Source organism: Anas platyrhynchos, chromosome 5 (assembly GCF_047663525.1).
Source record: "Anas platyrhynchos isolate ZD024472 breed Pekin duck chromosome 5, IASCAAS_PekinDuck_T2T, whole genome shotgun sequence".
In the NCBI taxonomy this organism is placed as follows: Eukaryota; Metazoa; Chordata; class Aves; order Anseriformes; family Anatidae; genus Anas; species Anas platyrhynchos.
The window spans coordinates 1,894,569-1,912,462 of NC_092591.1; the positions used below are offsets into that span (position 1 = coordinate 1,894,569).

General features: G+C 43.4%; 1 long non-coding RNA gene across 4 annotated transcripts; it reads left to right on the top strand.

Moving 5' to 3' along the window:
* Window positions 1–6,423: 6,423 nt before the first annotated feature.
* On the top strand, window positions 6,424–13,897 carry LOC106020255 (uncharacterized). 4 transcript variants are annotated; one of them, XR_001195696.5, is made up of 5 exons: window positions 6,424–6,533; window positions 6,624–6,812; window positions 6,910–8,734; window positions 9,742–11,265; window positions 12,031–13,894. It is a non-coding gene; the product is annotated as an uncharacterized lncRNA (long non-coding RNA). The 4 variants fall into 4 exon arrangements; XR_002406628.4 differs by lacking the exon at window positions 6,424–6,533 and having other exon boundaries at window positions 6,540–6,812; window positions 6,910–7,809; window positions 8,687–8,734; window positions 12,031–13,897; XR_001195697.5 differs by lacking the exon at window positions 6,424–6,533 and having other exon boundaries at window positions 6,540–6,812; window positions 6,910–7,424; window positions 7,570–8,734; window positions 12,031–13,897.
* The last annotated feature ends 3,997 nt before the right edge of the window (window positions 13,898–17,894 follow it).

Consider the following 17,894-nt stretch of genomic DNA (forward strand, 5'->3'; position numbering starts at 1 on the left):
GGGGCAGAAGGGAAGGAGGAGAGCTCTGCAGCAGGGGAGAAGAGCAGAGCCACTGGCTTCACCTCGCTTCACAACACACAGCCAGAGAGCACTGATGGGCTCATCCTGCACTCAGGCACAGAGCTTCTGGGCATTTATTTTGGCCAGAGTGAGAGGAAGCATGCTGCCTGGTACAGCACACAGGGACAACGCAGGTGGAGGTGCAGGAGCAGGGCTCTCCAAGGCAGGCAGGCATGGCCATGGTGCTGTTTCTCCGATCTTCCCACAAATGAACTAGTGTGGCAGTTTTCTGTTTTCCCTAAGCTATAAACTGTTTGGACAGTGACAATAGTGGCCATGTTACAGCACTGCAGCAGATTTAAAGATTTAGCTACAGGCTTTTTCTAAAGTGAAGAGCCGTGGAGAACTCACATAGATGAGCTGTTGTCCCTTCGTGGTTGTTTTCCTTTGGAGAAATAATCATGATAATATTTGCTCTTTAAGAAGTCCAGGACTTCCAGCAAGTTCAGCATCCAAATTACTTTTATGATATTTCTAATTACCCTTTGGCATTCAGTGCTGTACATTTAACGTGGACATTGCTGTCCTCTGCCACCACCACACCTGAGAGCAAGGTACATCAGCGGTGCTGGAAAACATTTTTCTTCCAAGCAAGATAAAAGATAGAAAACAATGTATTTCACAAAAAAAGTATTTTTTTTCTCTCCCTGTTTTCCCAGTGCAGATGAGGACTAGCTGCTGCTCTGTGAGAGAAGACAGATTCACCATTATTATGTTCCTGAAACACAGGGCTGTTCTGCAACATCCAGTTCTGGACTTTAATTGAAATTAAAAATAAATAAATAAATAAAATAAGCTGCTTAATTGCAAAATAACATGAATGTTTAATAATAATTAGCTATCAAACCCAGACATAGCCTGAATCATTTATTGAGGCAATTGGTCTCTTTGGGGAAATTTAAGTAGTTTTTGTATGGATGGTTCTGACCCAAAAGGAAGCATCCTTCCCTCCTCCTCCAAGGGTCAGCCAACCAGTGGTCACACAAAGAAGTTTCTGTCCCAGTGAATTCTCATTTTCTGGTGCAGCTTTTTCAAGCTGGGGCAGCTTCACTGTAAGGAACAAACAGTGCTCCCACCTCTTCCCAGGACAGCCCTAATCCTGATGGTCATGGCACTCCCTCTGCACCTGGCTGAGGGGGCAGTAAGGGCAGATGTCTCCTGATCTGTGCAAAAGCCCCAGTTGACCTTTCATGGATGGTCTTGTTTTGGGGGGCTCAGAAAATGGGCAATCTGCTGGGGACAACGGGAGGAACCACAGCTTCTCCCTTCCAACCCACCAACCTGAGGGCAGAGCACTCCTATTATCTTTTTCCCTGGTTTGATTTAAAGCAAGTCTTCAGTATCCTTCTTAGGAGAAACGGAGCTGCTCAACTCAAACCCAAGCTTGAGCTCAACTCAAACCCAACTCAAACCCAGTATGTATATATTCAGCATGTATGTACACACTGTAATATGCGTCCCTAGCTTCCTCTGTCCCCACCACACTCCTGTAACCCATCTTATTTGTCTGCAGCCCGCGGGATGCCTGCTGTGTGCAGCGTGGTGTGAGCACTGCCCAGAGGGAACCCCAGTTCTCCCAGCCTCGAAAAGAACTACAGCACGGCGGTACTGAAGAATGTGTGGGAAGTCCTGCAATAAATAAAGAGGGAATATAATAAGAAAAATACATTTTCTCATTCCTCTCTGCCAGCTATTGACTTATTTCCTAAAGAAGGTGATTTTATATCCTTTCTCAAAATAATTGTAGACTATATAAACCCATCAGATCATTGAAAGACCACTGGATATCTTGCAAATGAAATATAGATATCTAAATAAATTTGGAAGAGCATTATTCTAACATCCTTCAGAAGTGTGTCAAATACTTCTGTCTTACTGCTTATTACATTACCCAGACATTAAACATATATTATCTTTTGAAGGAAAAGCAGGGATTAATGACCCAAACCAAAATGATGGATACACTGTGCAAGATGAGGTAGACTTCTGAAACTAGCCACAAAACAGAGGGAAGAAACATTAAAACTAGATAAATAATAGAACCAGAAGGTCAAAGAAGGATAAATTAATAGGCCTTTATTTAAATGTATTCAAATTCCATTCTCTGCACTTTGAAAAAAATTAACCAGCTAGAAATATGTTTATATTTTCTCTGCTCTGACTTTCCTTTACAAGGAAATCTCTCCCCAGCGCAGCATTACCTCACAGTTAAAAAGATCTATTTTGAAGTAGAAACTGTGGCTGTGTTTTGGATGAGACCTGAGGATATCACAGTTTTCCTACCAAAGCTCTCATGGCTGAGGCCATGCTGCTCTGGGTGAGGCTCCCCAGCAGCAGGGTGGGAGACTGAGGGGTGGTGCACATCAGGCTTGTCCTTCTGTCCTGCACCAGTCCCACCACTGTCACAGTGGGAAAAGCAGCGAAGTAGCTGCTTCTGAAAAAAAACAGACTTTGTTTTTAGTGTTTAATCATCTTCTTTGCATGCCGTGCACGAATTACCATAGATGAAATTGAAATTTGTTGCATAAAGGATATTAATGTGGTTAATAAGACAAGCAATCGCCCACCAGTGGCCCTAGACATATCCAATAAGATTTTAATGATTTTTTTATTGTTACAATTTGCTATTATGAAACCACTAGGCCAATTTATGCCTGTTTCATCCTTAACAAGAGAATTTCTGATGCAAGTAGGTTTAAATATTAGCAGTTTTCCCCAGCATTTGGCCATGCCATTTCCTCAAGCAGCACTGACCAGTTGCAGGGGCAGGTTGCTCCAGTACTCATTAACTCCTCCCAGAGGAACCCATTTGCCTTTATGGCAATGAGAATGTGCTGGGTGGGCAGAAAGGCCATCAGGTGCGTAAAGCTACAGCAACTACCCGAGTTTCATGGCAGAGCAGGAGTGACACACAGAGGAGACAGCAATGTGAGAAACCAACGTGGCATTGTGCAGGGGAAGGCACTGCTCATGGGGGCTGTAAAAATGCCTCCTGCCTCAGCTGGGGGGGACATGTTGCTCCATGACAAGGCATGAGAGTTGTCTTTGCCCCTTTGCTACGGGTTCATGCAGTGCAGAACACTTCAGCAAGGGTTTTATTTCTTCAGCTCAAGGACACGGCTTGCAGCAGAGAGGAAAGATGAATTTATTCCTTACCAGCAATCCTTACTGGGAGCTGCGGTGAGGAGGAACACACATCACTATACAAACATCAGGAGAATGAAAATAAATGGGTATAAACAAGCCATTTGTTGGTGCTGTGATGGAGAAAGGAACAAAGAGAACTGCAATAGCAGGAGATCGGAGGGGTTACCAAAACAGACACTGCTGCAGAAGTCTGGCGCTGTCCTATGGATTTGAAAAGGTATCCCAGTTTAAAGCTGCCTTCAGGGCAGAACAGCTGGAGTTCATGTGGAGAGCAAAGCTAACAGTGATCAGTGCGTTCCCGAAAAGCAAAATGATTGTTAGGGAGGAGAGAGTCAGTGCTCAGCATGAATGCTGCTGGAGACTGAACCTGCTGTACAAAGAAACAAAGTAGAAAAATATCCCCATGAAACCAAAGGAAAAGTACATTCTCAAGGTAAGGAGTGCTGCACACATGAATAATGCTAATTCACTGAGCTGCAGCAGCATGCCTGGTGCTGCCTTTGGGGTATTTAAAATATATATTGGTTTTGAAAACCGATGGCATTTGCAATTGAGCTAGGCTGTGACATTCCAGTCTTCCAGGCAGTGATTAGGCATGCTGGTCATGGAGAAGTGCAATTATTCACTCCTTGAGAGCGATACATTTTATGGTGTGCTGAGTACCCTCTAAAATCTTCACTCACACTGCTATTAGCCACCCTCCTGTTAAGAGCACCCTCAGGATGCCCGGGGATGGTGCTAAGGCAGGATCCTGTGGATGTGCTTTGGGCAAGGAGTGTGGTCAGTGCCAGAGCACCCCATCCTCCCTGTGCTCCTTGTCCTGGCAGCTTGCTGCCTGCAGGACTGCATGGGCTAAGCTGAGAAACATAAGGGAGAAAGAGATCTGAACATCAGATGGAGCAAAGCAGAACACAGTACAAAGTGGCAAGCCTGCAAACATGGGATATGTCAAGATTTCACAGCTTGAAAAAAGCATGACCGCAATTTCTGTGCTCATCCTTTGTAGGTGAAAAAGTGTTTTACTGCCAACTGGGAATTATGACATTTCCTAGTCAGTGTGCGCTGCTCTGTGTACAGATACTGCATGGTTAGAAGAGAGTTACTGCAAAATAGCATTAAAATGTGTAAAACTAGCAGTCTCTGTGGCCTTGAGCTACTGACACCAACCGTGATTTAAGCTCATGCATGACACGATGCAAACAAAAGATATCTACTGCAGAAAGTCCTTCAGAGCATCTATAACGAGCTCTCTGACTTCTGCTGGCCAGAGATCTGCAGGTAGAAAAGGAGCCAGTGATTGAATTTATAAAAAAATGCCCCGAGTATTAACTTGGCAGAGCTACAGTGGCAGATCACAAATTATTAGAGTCCACACTTAATAAATCATTAAGAATAGTATCTGCTAGATCAGAGGAGAATAATATTGCAATGGAAAGGGAATTTCTTTGTGTGGTCTCCTCCAGCACATAGACCTGCTGTGCCGGGCTGCCTGGTGGGGGACAAAAGCACACGCTGGCAGAAAAGAGTGTTTGCTTGTAAAATAATTGAGATCCTTGACAGAGAGATTACCTGGGCACTGAGGTCCACGGATACAAAATGCTGCAGCTCATCACACAACCTCACACAGTGTTAGTAGAAGCAATGTCAGAAAAGACATTGCTACAGTAGATCATCAGACATCATCTAAGGGTTCAGAGCTAACTTGAGGTATTGGAAAACAGTGGCTAGAGAAAGGGATCTGCTGTTAGTATTCAGGTACGTGCATCAGATCTGCATGCTTCATTATTGGATTTCATCCACCCTAATAAATATAAGTCCAGTTTAGGGCACAGAGTTTTCAGTGGTTTTGGCAGGATCGGTCAGCTGTGCTCCAGCCTCATATTTTAACTGAAAGACTTAGTTTTAATGTTCAGCTGTAGCAGTGTCATGTTGATCATGCTTCATTCTCAGGGCTTACCCAGTTCAGCCAGAAAGTAAAGGTAAAAAGTAATGTGGCCTTTTTCTGCTTCTACTCTTGCATCACCAGCTGTAATACTCTCTCCTCTCAGTCACAGATGGTGATGTTTCTCCTCTCTTTTCCCTCCTGGACTCTTCCCCCCTGCACCAGTCCACCCTTCTACAATATTCCCTCACCTCCCCCAGTTTTCTGTGTAGGTGGTGCAGGACTGGACACTGTAGTACTCCCCTCCACCTTAACCACGGTGACTTCAAGTTCAAGTGTAAATTTAATTACTCTTCAGCTCCCAGTCCTGTCCCAAATAAATCAGTGATCATCTCAGGTTTTTTTCTTGGCTGTTGAACTGTCAGCTGAAGTTCAGCATAACTAAAAAGTTTTCTACATTTCCAGGACCTTTACTGATCCTACCTGGGACAACAGTGCACTTGCTAGAGCTGCCTACAATCAAACCAAGTGATCACTGTGGAAAGTGGAGAGAGAGAGATTTAGGAATTAAATAGAAATCTTCCCTTCTTTGGTTGTAACATATACCCTTCCTACTCATCTATCTCCCAGGAGGAAACGATTGCACCAGAGGAAAGTTCACTTGGCTGAGACCAAAAAGCTTATTAAAAGGGGGAAAGAGAATCTTGGCCTTAATAAAGTTACCTGTAGACATGTTGAATGCACATTATATTATAGTCCTGACAGATTATATAGAGCTCTTAAACTCTGGGAAGATGTATCCTTTGTGGAAGACAAAAACCTGCAAAGCCATGATGATAAAACCTGGGAAATGCAATCTTTACTTTTAAATGGTCGAACAGGGAACATGGGGAGCAAATATAGAAATAATTTCATAGAGGAAGCAGTGTGTCACAGAGAGAAATGAGACCTGTACTAGAGGTTTTTTTCATCAGCAATTCTGCCCCATGACTCTCTCATCTTTTATCACTTTTATCTTTCCTGAAAACAATTGTGACCTTTGGGGAAAAAGTCTTCTCTTCTCTTCTCTTCTCTTCTCTTCTCTTCTCTTCTCTTCTCTTCTCTTCTCTTCTCTTCTCTTCTCTTCTCTTCTCTTCTCTTCTCTTCTCTTCTCTTCTCTTCTCTTCTCTTCTCTTCTCTCAGTATTCTCAAATATTTTTCCAATTGTGGAAACAAACAAACAAACAAAAGTCTTAGATGTGGATGATGAATCAAAAATTCCTTTAACCATCTTGTCTCAATCTTTGCATATTAACTTTGCCCAGAATGACATACAGCTGTCTTCTCCACCAATATATGCACACCCTCTCACAGGCACCCTGCTATCTGCCCAGCCAAGGAGGTGTGCTTCATCAGGAGCTGATAACACACCTTGTTACAGCTGGGGGAAGATCTACTGGTTTAGGTCACTGAGCACTTATAATGTGTTGCAAGCCCTCCCCTTGGCAGTTAATCTATTTGGAGGAAAATTTATTGATTTCTCACTGCTGTTCAGGGTTACAGAAGTGTGGAATGAGAGCATTACATTTGCAAGAGCGGGACAAGTACTGTGAGCCTTAGGAAAAGACACATCTGACAAAGAAGTGAATGCATCTCTTCATTGTAATGTGCAAAGAGTATTAAGGAGATACCTACTAGTAAAGGTGTTTTATGCCTTTAAAATCCTTACCTGAGTAGATTTTTGGTAAGTGGAAGTTCACAGCTCACTCTGTGCTATAATTTCTGGGTCAAAGTTATTTCAACTGACACTAAAATTTCCTCTTTACTAACTTTCTCTTTAGCTGGAGACTGGGGAGAGGGCGGATGTTTTCAGCACAGCAGATAATATCAGAGCCTGACAAGAATTTATGAATGGGAGATGTAGACACCTTAGAAATGAGTTATGACTGAGCATAGCTCACTGAAACGAAAGAAGAAAAATCTGTGCATCTGAGAATCTACTGTCTAAGCTCTGGCACCGAGCAATTTTTTTCCTATGGTTAATTTTTTGGCTTCAGTAAATCCAATCAGATAGTGATTTATTACAAGTTTCTATTCTGTGTCATTTCCTCTTCAATAATAATATTCAATGATTCATTTTCTTGTTGAGAAAGAAAGTCAATATTGTAAATCCATCCAGCTTTCATAAACCAGCTCCTCTGGGACTTTGCACGGTCTAATGGACTTTGTACTTTTTCTGGTACTCATGATACATCTTCCTTTGCGGGCCATTGCCTCAGGAATCCGTCCTCTTCTTCTTTGGTGTCTGCATCTCCCAGATAGCCGGAGATAGGATGTTATCTCTGCCATTGGGAAGGTAATCCACCTTGCTTCTTAATCATTTTTAGCCTTTTGTCAATATCCAACCTAGCAATATTGCTCTAAATTGCTTGTACTCATTTTCTAAGCTCTGTAGTCTGCCATGACAAATTCAGTGCCTTTTACATATAAATGTATCTCAGAATAATGGACAGGAGAGGAAGGCACTCTAGAGGAATACAGGGAACATCAGCAGCAGGACAGAATGAAGCCCAATATCCTGATGCCAACCATGGTCTGCTGTGAATGCCAAGGGAAGATCAGAGAAGAGACACAGCTGGTGATACACCCCTGCATCTTGTCCTGTCCCCAGGGATCTGTCATCTGGGAGCTTCCTGAGTCCATTGACCCACAAAAGATTCAGCTATGTACATTTCCTAAAGGTCATTACGGGTTCATTGCAAATGTCTTTTTGACTTGCTCTTGCCTTTTCTTCCATTTTTAATCTTTCCTTGGAACTCCTGTGTTGAACATGTCGTGCTCAACATCTATTCATCTCTGAGATAATTTAATTGGCTTGTATTTTGGGGAAGAAAAAACTGATCTAATTTTTTTTCAATTCCAGATCCCTTCCATCTGTGATTTAAGAAGGCAATTAGGTAGCTTATTTGCTGATAATGTAATGGTTTGGTAAAAAAGAATTGTATTAACTTCTCTATTCATTTCACCCAGAAATGTAATTTTTTTTTTATACTATACCCAAATACCATCTTGTACTGTGACTACTTATTGGAAGAATTTGGGTCTTTCATCCTTCATTTTTCTTTTACTTAAAGAGTCATTTTCCTCCTTTCCTCAGCATCATGAATTTGAGCTTGACTATGCACGTGTAGGCTTTTTTTCATGCTCTTTAATTTTTGAAACACACCTAAATTTAGAAGCCAGTAAGGATCAAGGCACTACCCAGGGCAGTCCTGGAAGGAAACCTGAGCAGCTGAAGCCCAGCAGCGCCTGTCCCCCAGCTCAGCAGGCTGGAGTGCCATGAGTGCTGCACAGGCTGCAATAAGGACTCCTTGAGCTTGAGGTATAGGGAGATTTCAGCTGAAGTCTAACACTTTTAATTAGCAGAGAATTCAGCTCTCTGACAGACTGAGTATTGCTCTATTCCTCAAGTGTACAAGTTTTACTGCTAATCTGCAAATGATCTGCTTTCATTCCTCCGTATGCCTCTCTGCTTCTGTGAGTATCATCATTCAATCACCCTTGTTTCAAAACCTCCTTCAGCAATTTTTGTATTTAATGGGGCACATCTCCTTCCAGAGGAGTTGCTGTGATTTCAGAAGGCCTGGGGATGGCGGTGGGGCAGAGGTAAGTGCGTAAACCTTCAAAAAGCTCGGGATGTGCCAGGGTTGAGGGAGGCAAATGAAGGGCCCTGGCCAGCAGATGCCCTGGCCAGAGCTCTCTCCATGCTCCAAGCAGACTCAGTGGTGCCAATCTACTTTAGGATTAAAAGGAAGCTTTTAGTTCTTGCATTAAGCAGTGTTGGACTGGGCAAGCCCCAAGAATGAGGCACCATTAACATGACCCTGCTGCAGCTGAACACTAAAGCTAAGTCTTTCAGCTAAAATGTGAGGCTGGAGCACAGCTGGGTGAGCCTGCCAAAAGCACTGGAAACCTGTGCCCTAAACTGGACTTTTATTTATTAGGGTGGATGGAAACCAATAATAGAGAAGAAAAAAAGCCCTGAAGAATTCAAATCTGGTGTGCAAATCTGAATACTCAATGGTTTCTAAAGCCTTAGAAATCAGAGAGGGAAAAAGGAAACCAAGTGTATCGGGGGGAAGGAGGGAAGGGTGAACAGAGAAGGACTGGAAAGGTTTCATAACATTTAAATGCAGGGATTATGAATGCAAATTAAGAACAATTGCTAAATAAGGGTTTATAGGAGTATATTTGTTAGGCATGTCAGCAACAATAAATATCATATTTTTCTCTGCTCTAACAAGCAGTCTGGTACTTTAGGCTGGCTTTTGGACTTGGGGACCTTTCTGTGTAAGGTGATCATGGGATCAGAGAACCACAGACTTGTGGTTGTGCTGGAAGGGACCTTACAGCCCATCTAACTCCAGCCCCCTGCCATGGGCAGGGCCCCCTACCCCCAGCCCCATTCAGCCTGGCCTTGGGCACTGCCAGGGATGGGGCAGCCACAGCTCCTGGGGGCAGCATGGGACAGGACCTCACCACCGGCAGAGAGAAGAATTCCCTCCTAACATCTAAACTAAATCTTTCCTCTTTTACTTTGAAACCATTTCTTCTTGTTCTGCCAATGTAAAAAGTCACCTTTTTTTTTTTTTTTTTTTTTTTTTTTTTGTAAGCCACCCCTAAGTACTGAAGGAATTACTGTGATGACCTCAGTGCTGAGAAAAGCTGGGCCATATCCTGCTCCACCCGCTGCCATGTGCAGCCACACGGAGATGCCAGCTGGAGCTGGAAAGCAGCGACATCCCTCAGCCTGGGCATCCAGAGCAAATCAGCCCAAGTGCCATGCGGGGCCACTCTCTGCTTCCCACTCTGTGTACAGACACAGCCAGGCCCTCTGCACACGAGAATGCCCAGCTGGCTGTTGGACATTGTCCTCTCAGTGCTGATAGAAGCAATGGTGGATGCAGAAAATGCAATGTCCCACGATGAAACTGCAGCAAAGAGGCTGCAGTGCCTGAAGTCCATGCTGCCAGGGCTGTCCAGCTCGGAGCTGGTGCCTTCCCCTGTTACCAGCACTGTCCTATGTAAGGCTGGGACATGAGAATCCACAGTACAAAAAATAAGCCCTAGGATAGGGGAAGAAAAAAAAAAATGATTTTTTTACAGGACAGTTCAGTGCAAGTAAGGGAATCTCATTGATTCAGAAGTTTTGGTTTCATTTCTACCAACACATCTCTCTCCTTGGGATGAGCATCTGGTAAAGATTACAGGAAAAGAGTCTGTAACCTCACTGCTGGAGAAGAGGGTTACAAAGAATAAGGAGGGAAAGGACAAAGCAGTGACAATTGCTCTGGGAACTCTGTCAGACAACCTGAAGGACCGCATTGATGAACTGGATGACGCCTGCAGCAGTTTATCTCCTCAAAGCTGTTGCTTTGATGAGTTCTTTCAGCTTGTGACAAGATCTTGACCTTGAAGGAGCTGACTGATAAAGATGTGGATGCAGCAATTGTGCTGTGTCTCGTGTCTCCACAATATCTGCTCGAGCATTCGCGCAGAAGAGCACTCTCCAGTAAACAGAGATATGGCTGGGCACACACCAGCCTGCACTGGGGCTGATCAAAAAAAAAGAAGGAAAATCGTTTTGAAAGATATGAACTGTTTTTAAATGTTGAGTCAAAAGAGATGGATCTCCTGGGAAAGGCTTCTATGGGCTGTGCAGCAAGAAGGCAGGAGCAGCAATGCAGGGAGCAGGCAGCCAACACGTGCGAGGACCTTGCCTGGTTGATCAGTGCAGGCACAGGGGGCAACCTCCAGTGTCCCCTCTGCAGTCTAAAGCAGTGTCAGAATCCGGTACAGTGCCTAAATCCACATCTGCCTTGCAAAATACATCTTGCAATAATAAAACATTTTCTCAGTCTGTGTGCCAGCAATGCAGAAAGCTGCTTTGGTGGGGATAAACAGAGGAGGCAGATACTCACAGCTCATCCATGAAACGCAGCCCTCATGCGATCAGCTGCTTGCATACAGCCCCCTCACAGTAACAAACAGCACAGGGCTCTTCTCACCTCGGCATCCTGAGCGAGGAACTGAAGGATCTGTATGCCCAGCAACAAAGGCCACATAAAAGTCGAAATGGCATTTGACAGCAAATGAAGCATACCGGTTTTTATATGAACTCTTCCCAGCCAGTTCAGGTCAGTCACCCCAGATCATGCATAAAGCTATTAGTTCATTTATTCTCCGAATCATTACTACCAACTGTGCTAACTAACATAAAAAAGACTAATGGATTCCTTGAGGGAAAATTTATATGCAAGGTCAACTTATTTTTTTTTATTATTATTATTATTTTTTAGACAGGCAGGCAATTATCACTACATTTATTTAATGATGCCTTCTCTGAATACATGTAATATTTCTTGGAATTACAGACTACAAATTTGAGCATTTGCTTGAAATAGAATTATTGATTCATCCAGCATCAAATCTACTTGTCTCATAATTACAGACAAAGAAAAGCTCCTCTTTCTCTCCTAACAGTGTCAAGCTGTTAATGCCAATCAAAAATGCTGAAGAGCATAATAAAAGCTGAACAATGCAAGGTGGTTGGTGAGACTCTCTGTTCAGCCCAGTTCTATGAGATGCTGAATGTCACCAGGGCATGTGGCAAAATGTCAGTGTTATTTTCTTCTAAGGAAAATAACACAATTGTTGTGTTGTAAGATTAGTGTATATTTTGAGTGTAATTACAGCATGGACTATGCATCTTGAGCTACTGTAATAGTTTCAGCCAAGAGATTTCTTGTAAAACACTTTTGACAGAGAATGATCTACGTTGTGTTACTTACCAAAAATTCTTCAAATTTTTATTTCATTTGAAATGCCCTGTTTTACACTGAAATATAAATAGCAGTTTTTTAGCTTACCCTTAAAACTACTAAATTTTCTTTCCTTGTCAGCTAGGAAAGATTTCATGAAGATCTAGGAGAGGCAACATTTCCACTCCTTTCTGAAGCGATGGTGACAGCATGCTGCAGTCATCGTGATCTCCTTCCTCTCACTTCTCGCCAGACAACCACGACTCAAAGCGCCTACGCAAGCAATGCCAACCCTGCGTGAGGTTTAGAGCTGTGTTTATCCTGCAATATTAGAAGGAAAATCTAAGGTATTGCAAGTTGGGCACCTGAGGAATTACTGTGCCTTGCAGAGGGGTTAAACCCACAGAATCCCTCCAGGCTCCATGGAAGCAGCAGGAACTGAGCATCTCTGAAAACAACACACAGTTTTCAGACACTAACCCTTGCATTTCGCATAAAAAGTATTGGTGGTGAGGTGAGGAATACATGCAAAAAGCCACAGGTACTCAAAGAAAACAGTTTTGCCTGAGCAACAACTTATTGCAGACACAAAACCAAATGTGCTCAAAACTCCCTGCCTCCAGACAGCGTTTCCTACCCTCTTGGTCAGTGCTCCTGGTGATGACAGCAACGAGGACCCTTATTAATAGTCCAGACTGGGCTGGTTTACTCCAGCTCTCCCCTCGTTTCTTGCAATGAGCTGGAAGTACAGCATTTGAAAATAGTGTTTTGTACAAATAAGCACTGTCTCATCTGTCCAATAAAACAACCCAAACACAGGACACTTGGTGCTTTAACCATCTACATGCTTTACTATCTCCCTGGAAATCTTAAGGAGCCCTAACTCGTGCCCAGCCACACGTCTTTTATCTCAACCACCAGCCTTTCCTCTGTTTTCAGGGCTCTGTTTCAGCCCAGCAGCTGGTATGCACCAGGTCAGCTTTCAGAGGAGGACTTTGAGGTGTGGGCAGGAGGCTCCAGCCTGTTCCTCCCAGGACATTTATCCTGACAAGCCCGCTGTGAGTGAATTTGGTATGAATTCACAGTAAACTCCAACATAACCACATTCTTCCTTAGAACTATTTTCAGCAGTTTCATATTTTTTCATGTGATGGATTACTTGTTTCCCTCCTTCCCTTGTAAAATCATCTGATACTGACTTTAAAGTAAGCTGCCCAAGTCCATGGAAATGTACCGCGCTATTTGATCATAAAGTAGGTGAGTTCCTGTTTTTTTTGAGACCAGTTAATCATACATTTCCTGTCCTTTGCAATTCTCTCTGTTACATCTTTCTTTGCTGCGGAATCTTTATTCAGCCTTTTTCAGCCTTTTGCTGAATTTTTTGTTATTGCAGATACTGCTGAAGCACATGGTGCAGTGGGATAATTTTGCTGGTGCCAGCTTTCTGTGAAGTCCAGTGCTTCTTGGTCTGCTCCGTCACATTGTGATGGGCATGTTTTATGATGAGTACAATATGGGTTATTTCTAATATGCAGCTATTCATTTGTTTTGCATTAGTGGGAAAGAAATGAGGCAAATCTACCTACCTGCTGGTCCCCAGGCAGAATCTAGAAAGAGGAAGAAAGGTTTTAAATTATGTGGGCACATATAAATGCTAACTTTTAAGCACAAGAGGTTGAAGGAATGAAATTAAATGAAGGAAAGAGAAATAACAGTCAATCTGAAACATTTTAGTAGGGAAATATTTTCACCTCTATTCCTGCAGAAAGAGTTCTTCCCAACCCTCCAAAACAAAATGAAGTGTAGAAGAAAGGAAATTGCTGCAAGAAGGTGTAAGTGCATTGTGGATGGCATTGTCAGAAAAGCACTAAGTACTGGTTCTTTCTGTACTCCTGGAACACAAATTAAGACTCCCATAACCGCTGTCAACCACAAGCAGCTTACCTCTTCTGCATCTCACTACAAAGAAACTACAGAATTTAATTCTGCTCTGCTCAGAGGTGATGCACACTCGTGGGTGCCTGGGCAGGAGCCGAGAGAGAGACATCTCCCATGTCCTGCTCCAACAGTGCAGAACCAGGCCATTTGTCTGGACCATCCCCACACCATGCTTGACTACCAGTCAACCAAGAAAACGGAAAAACTGCTGGATGGAAAGCAGCAGGCTCTGTCTTTGGGGAGGAGAGGCCTCCTGTCTGCTTGGCTGATACGCAAGGAATGGGATCATCTTATTGAAACCAGTAACACAAAGCATAAGAAAAAATACTTCTGTGATTATTGAAACTGCTGAAGCTGTGCTTCATGCAATACATGTGTAGGGTCTCGTGTGCTCTCTGATGCCTAATAGTGGGTGAAATAAAAAGTGAGCCTTGCTCAGTTATTAATAGTGAGGAGTGAGCAGGCTACACATTTCCAAAAATAGTGTAGAAACACAAGTGACACCTGTACACCACTGTCACATTTGTTTGAAGCTGGCCAAACATTTGACAATAAGTTAAGATACAGGGGAATTTGGGGTTGCTGCCTGAGCTGGACTACTTGTTTAGGAAGCCAGATTAAAGTGCATTAATTAAATTGGTGAAAGCAAAATCACACAACAGCCGCTAGATGTCTGTTCCAAAATAAACTGCGCCTTCTCTCAATTTCAGATTTGGTGCCTTTTTAAGCACTAAATATTATGCACTCCCATAAACACGTTTCAAGAAACTCAGAAATATCTCTCCAGGTTTGTAGCATTGTACATGTACAAGTTCCATATGCCAGCTACATGCATTTTACAGAAACCTTGGATAAAAGCAAGCAAACACCCCTGTTTAGTGAGGAAGAGATCTTTAGTGACTGAGTTCACAGTACGGCCACACAACGTGTTGGCAGAGGGCAGGGGGACACATGGCAGTGGAGAAGAGGAGGGAGCAGCAGCCACAGCTTTGCCTTGGGACAGGGGTGCCAGCAGCAGGTGGCACTTGGGGACAGATGGGACCTCCTGCTGTCGTGGGCTGGAGGCACCACAGAGCCTCCACTGCTGCTGACATGCAAGGGCTACTACTAGTATTATTATTACAAGTAATAGAAAAAATTACAATAAAGCTGATATTCTCACTGCAGGACTCATGGCAATGGATGCTGCTTTAACAAGTGAAATAACCCAACAAATAAGGAAGCAAGGTAAGAAAGCAGAATTCTTGCTCATTTGACCTGTCTCAGATGCTTAGCTGGGTCACAATACAGTACAACAGCAACATATTAAATTGTATATAAATGAGATATAGCAAGTTAGAAGTGCACAAATATTTGTAAATCCCATGTTGTGGAATGCTTGAGGTAATTAACTAAACACTGGAGCAAATTAACCCCCCTTCCCCATCTCTTTTTAGTTTGGAAGGAAATAGGAGGAATAAATTATGCACTTACCATGGGCCCCCCATTCTGTCTTTGTGTTTGCTAATAGCTTTTCTTTTCCTTCTGAACATGTATTATTTATGTATGTTAAAGAACAGCACAAAATACACACAAAAAACTTGGCCCTCAGCCTGCTCTCTTAAAGCAGGAAACAGCAAGGTCATGCTGCAGATTATCTGTTTCAGAGTGAATGGCTTTATATGCTAATTCTGTGGGCTGGTAATGCAGATTGAAACATTTTGGTATTCCTCACACACACAGAAAGGTGGAGTGTGATTATTTTGTGTTGCATTTTGTTTTGAGATTCTCTGATGTGAGAAAAAAGGCACTTCATTTGCCATCCTCCCCCGTGGCTGCTGCCAAAGACTCATGGAAACTTCATCAATATTGGCACCATTTATGTGGTTCTTGCTCCTTTTGTTTTTATTTCTTTGGGTTTTGGTTTGGTTTGGTTTTAAAATGAAATAGAAATGTTCTGTGTCAAGCCTAGTTGCCATTTTTTCAGCAGCAATAAATAGAAAAGAAATTCCCCTGCCTCTGTCCCACAGAATTCCATTCACCAGGTACCCCTCATCCAAAATGAGTACCTTGAAAAGAAAGCCAAACACTACATTGGTGGAGTTCCCAATGGACTCACCCTGCTCTGACTTCATGGACATGTGCCGTGATGGAGACACACAAACAATCTGGGACTTGTAGTTCACAGGCCTGAGATGCTGACGAGTGTGTCTGTGCTCGCCTTGTCTGATGGGGAGAAATGAGTGTGATTGTCACCAGTGATAGTCACCAGGACAAAGCTTTCCTTCCTCAGCTCTCCCTGCAGGTAAGGGCGCTTTGCAGAGCAGGACTGAGGCTGGCTGGACGTGCTGCACTGCATGAGGGGGGACAGAAATGTTACACCAGCACCTTAATGAGGAACCATCACCTGCGTTAAACTGGGAGTGAGTGGTCAATAAAAGACCTTTGAAGCCAAGAAACTTGAAAAGAAGCATGGACATTTATAATGGTGGGAAGAGACCTGGGAGTGGAAAGAGTCAAAGCTAGTTTGATGGGGGCAGAAGCAGCCCTGATGCCACCACGACCTCTCCAAGGTCACGCAGAGCAGCTTTCCCATCAGGAGCCACAGGCAGGGGTTGCTTGTACACACATCCTCTGTGTGTCTGTGTAATTACAACCTGTAATTACAACTTGTAATTATAACTGGGATTATAGACATGTGTTGAGAAATTTGCAGGTGTTTACCACTGTTTTGTGAGTGTCTTGCACTGTGCCTTACCTGTGGCATTACTGATATTGATCTCGAATGTGCAGTTCACTGATTGCCAGTTAATTAAGTGTTGTTAATAAGTCAATAAACCACTTCAACCCTGATTTGGTTCTAGCTATGTGAGCCATGCAGTTTTTTCCCTGCAGCAGACGGGCAGTGGCAGTAATTCCCCTGCAAGGAAGCAGTTGTTTCTGGTGAGCACAGACAGGGGTAGCAGGTGAGGCTGGGCTGTACCCACAGACATTTGTATATATTGGTCTAAAAACAAAAAACGAAAACAATTCAGCCAAAGACTGTAGCTGTGATGGACAGATAGACCTGGGGACTCCCAGGCTGCCAATTTTTCCTCCTTCATGAGCAGAGGCAGTAAAGTGGTCAAAGATCCTGCAAGTGCCACCCCAGATGGGACCTTCCCTTTTTCCAGCCCTCCCCATGGGTCCCATGGGGGGTACACTTTTGCACCCCTTTGCAAATTGGGGGACAGTCCTGCCTTCATCCTGGGGAGCTGCTCCATGTGCCATACGTCCCAGCTTGCTTCCCAAAGGAGGATTAAAAAGCTGAGGATAAACAATGGCAAATACAAGCTGGTGTGAGGAGCACTGTGGAGTGGGAATATTGCAGAGTTATTTATAAAAACATACAAAATGATAAACCTGCCTGTGCTCCTTCCACCCACTTTGCTGTTGTTACTTATTTATGTTTAAATGCATATTTCAGCAAAACAGGCACATAAACAGCATGTTCGCTTCCGTTCTAATGCTTCTGTCTCTCTGATGTGACCGTGAGCTGTGGCCAGTGCTGTGTGCATTCACCACAGCCCCAGCAGAAAGGCGTTGGGGAGGTTTGCCAAACCGTCCCATTACTCTGCAACAGCTGTAGAATGATGCAGGGAGAGGAGAGCTAAGGGGCACCTGGAGATATCCCTCACCCCATGCCTCTCCTGTGGTCGTGGGGACCCCAGCACAGACCCAGCTACAAAGCACAGACTTTCTAGCAATAAAAGCTACAAGGGCCCTGTAGGATACAGAGGGCAGTGCTAGCTCATAGCTTTTCCTGAACTGTCTCGATCAGCTCAAAAATGTAGGATGGCCTCTAAATCCCAAGGTTATAAACTTGTTCCTTGCCCACCCTCTCACCCGAGTGGTTCAGCTCTCCAAGGGGAACAGGCCTAGGATGGTGGGCCATGGGAAAGGTATTATATGCAATTGGGGGCATTGGTCAGTATTATTTTATTTTATTTTATTTTATTTTATTTTATTTTATTTTATTTTATTTTATTTTATTTTATTTTATTTTATTTTATTTTATTTATTTTATTTTATTTTATTTTATTTTATTT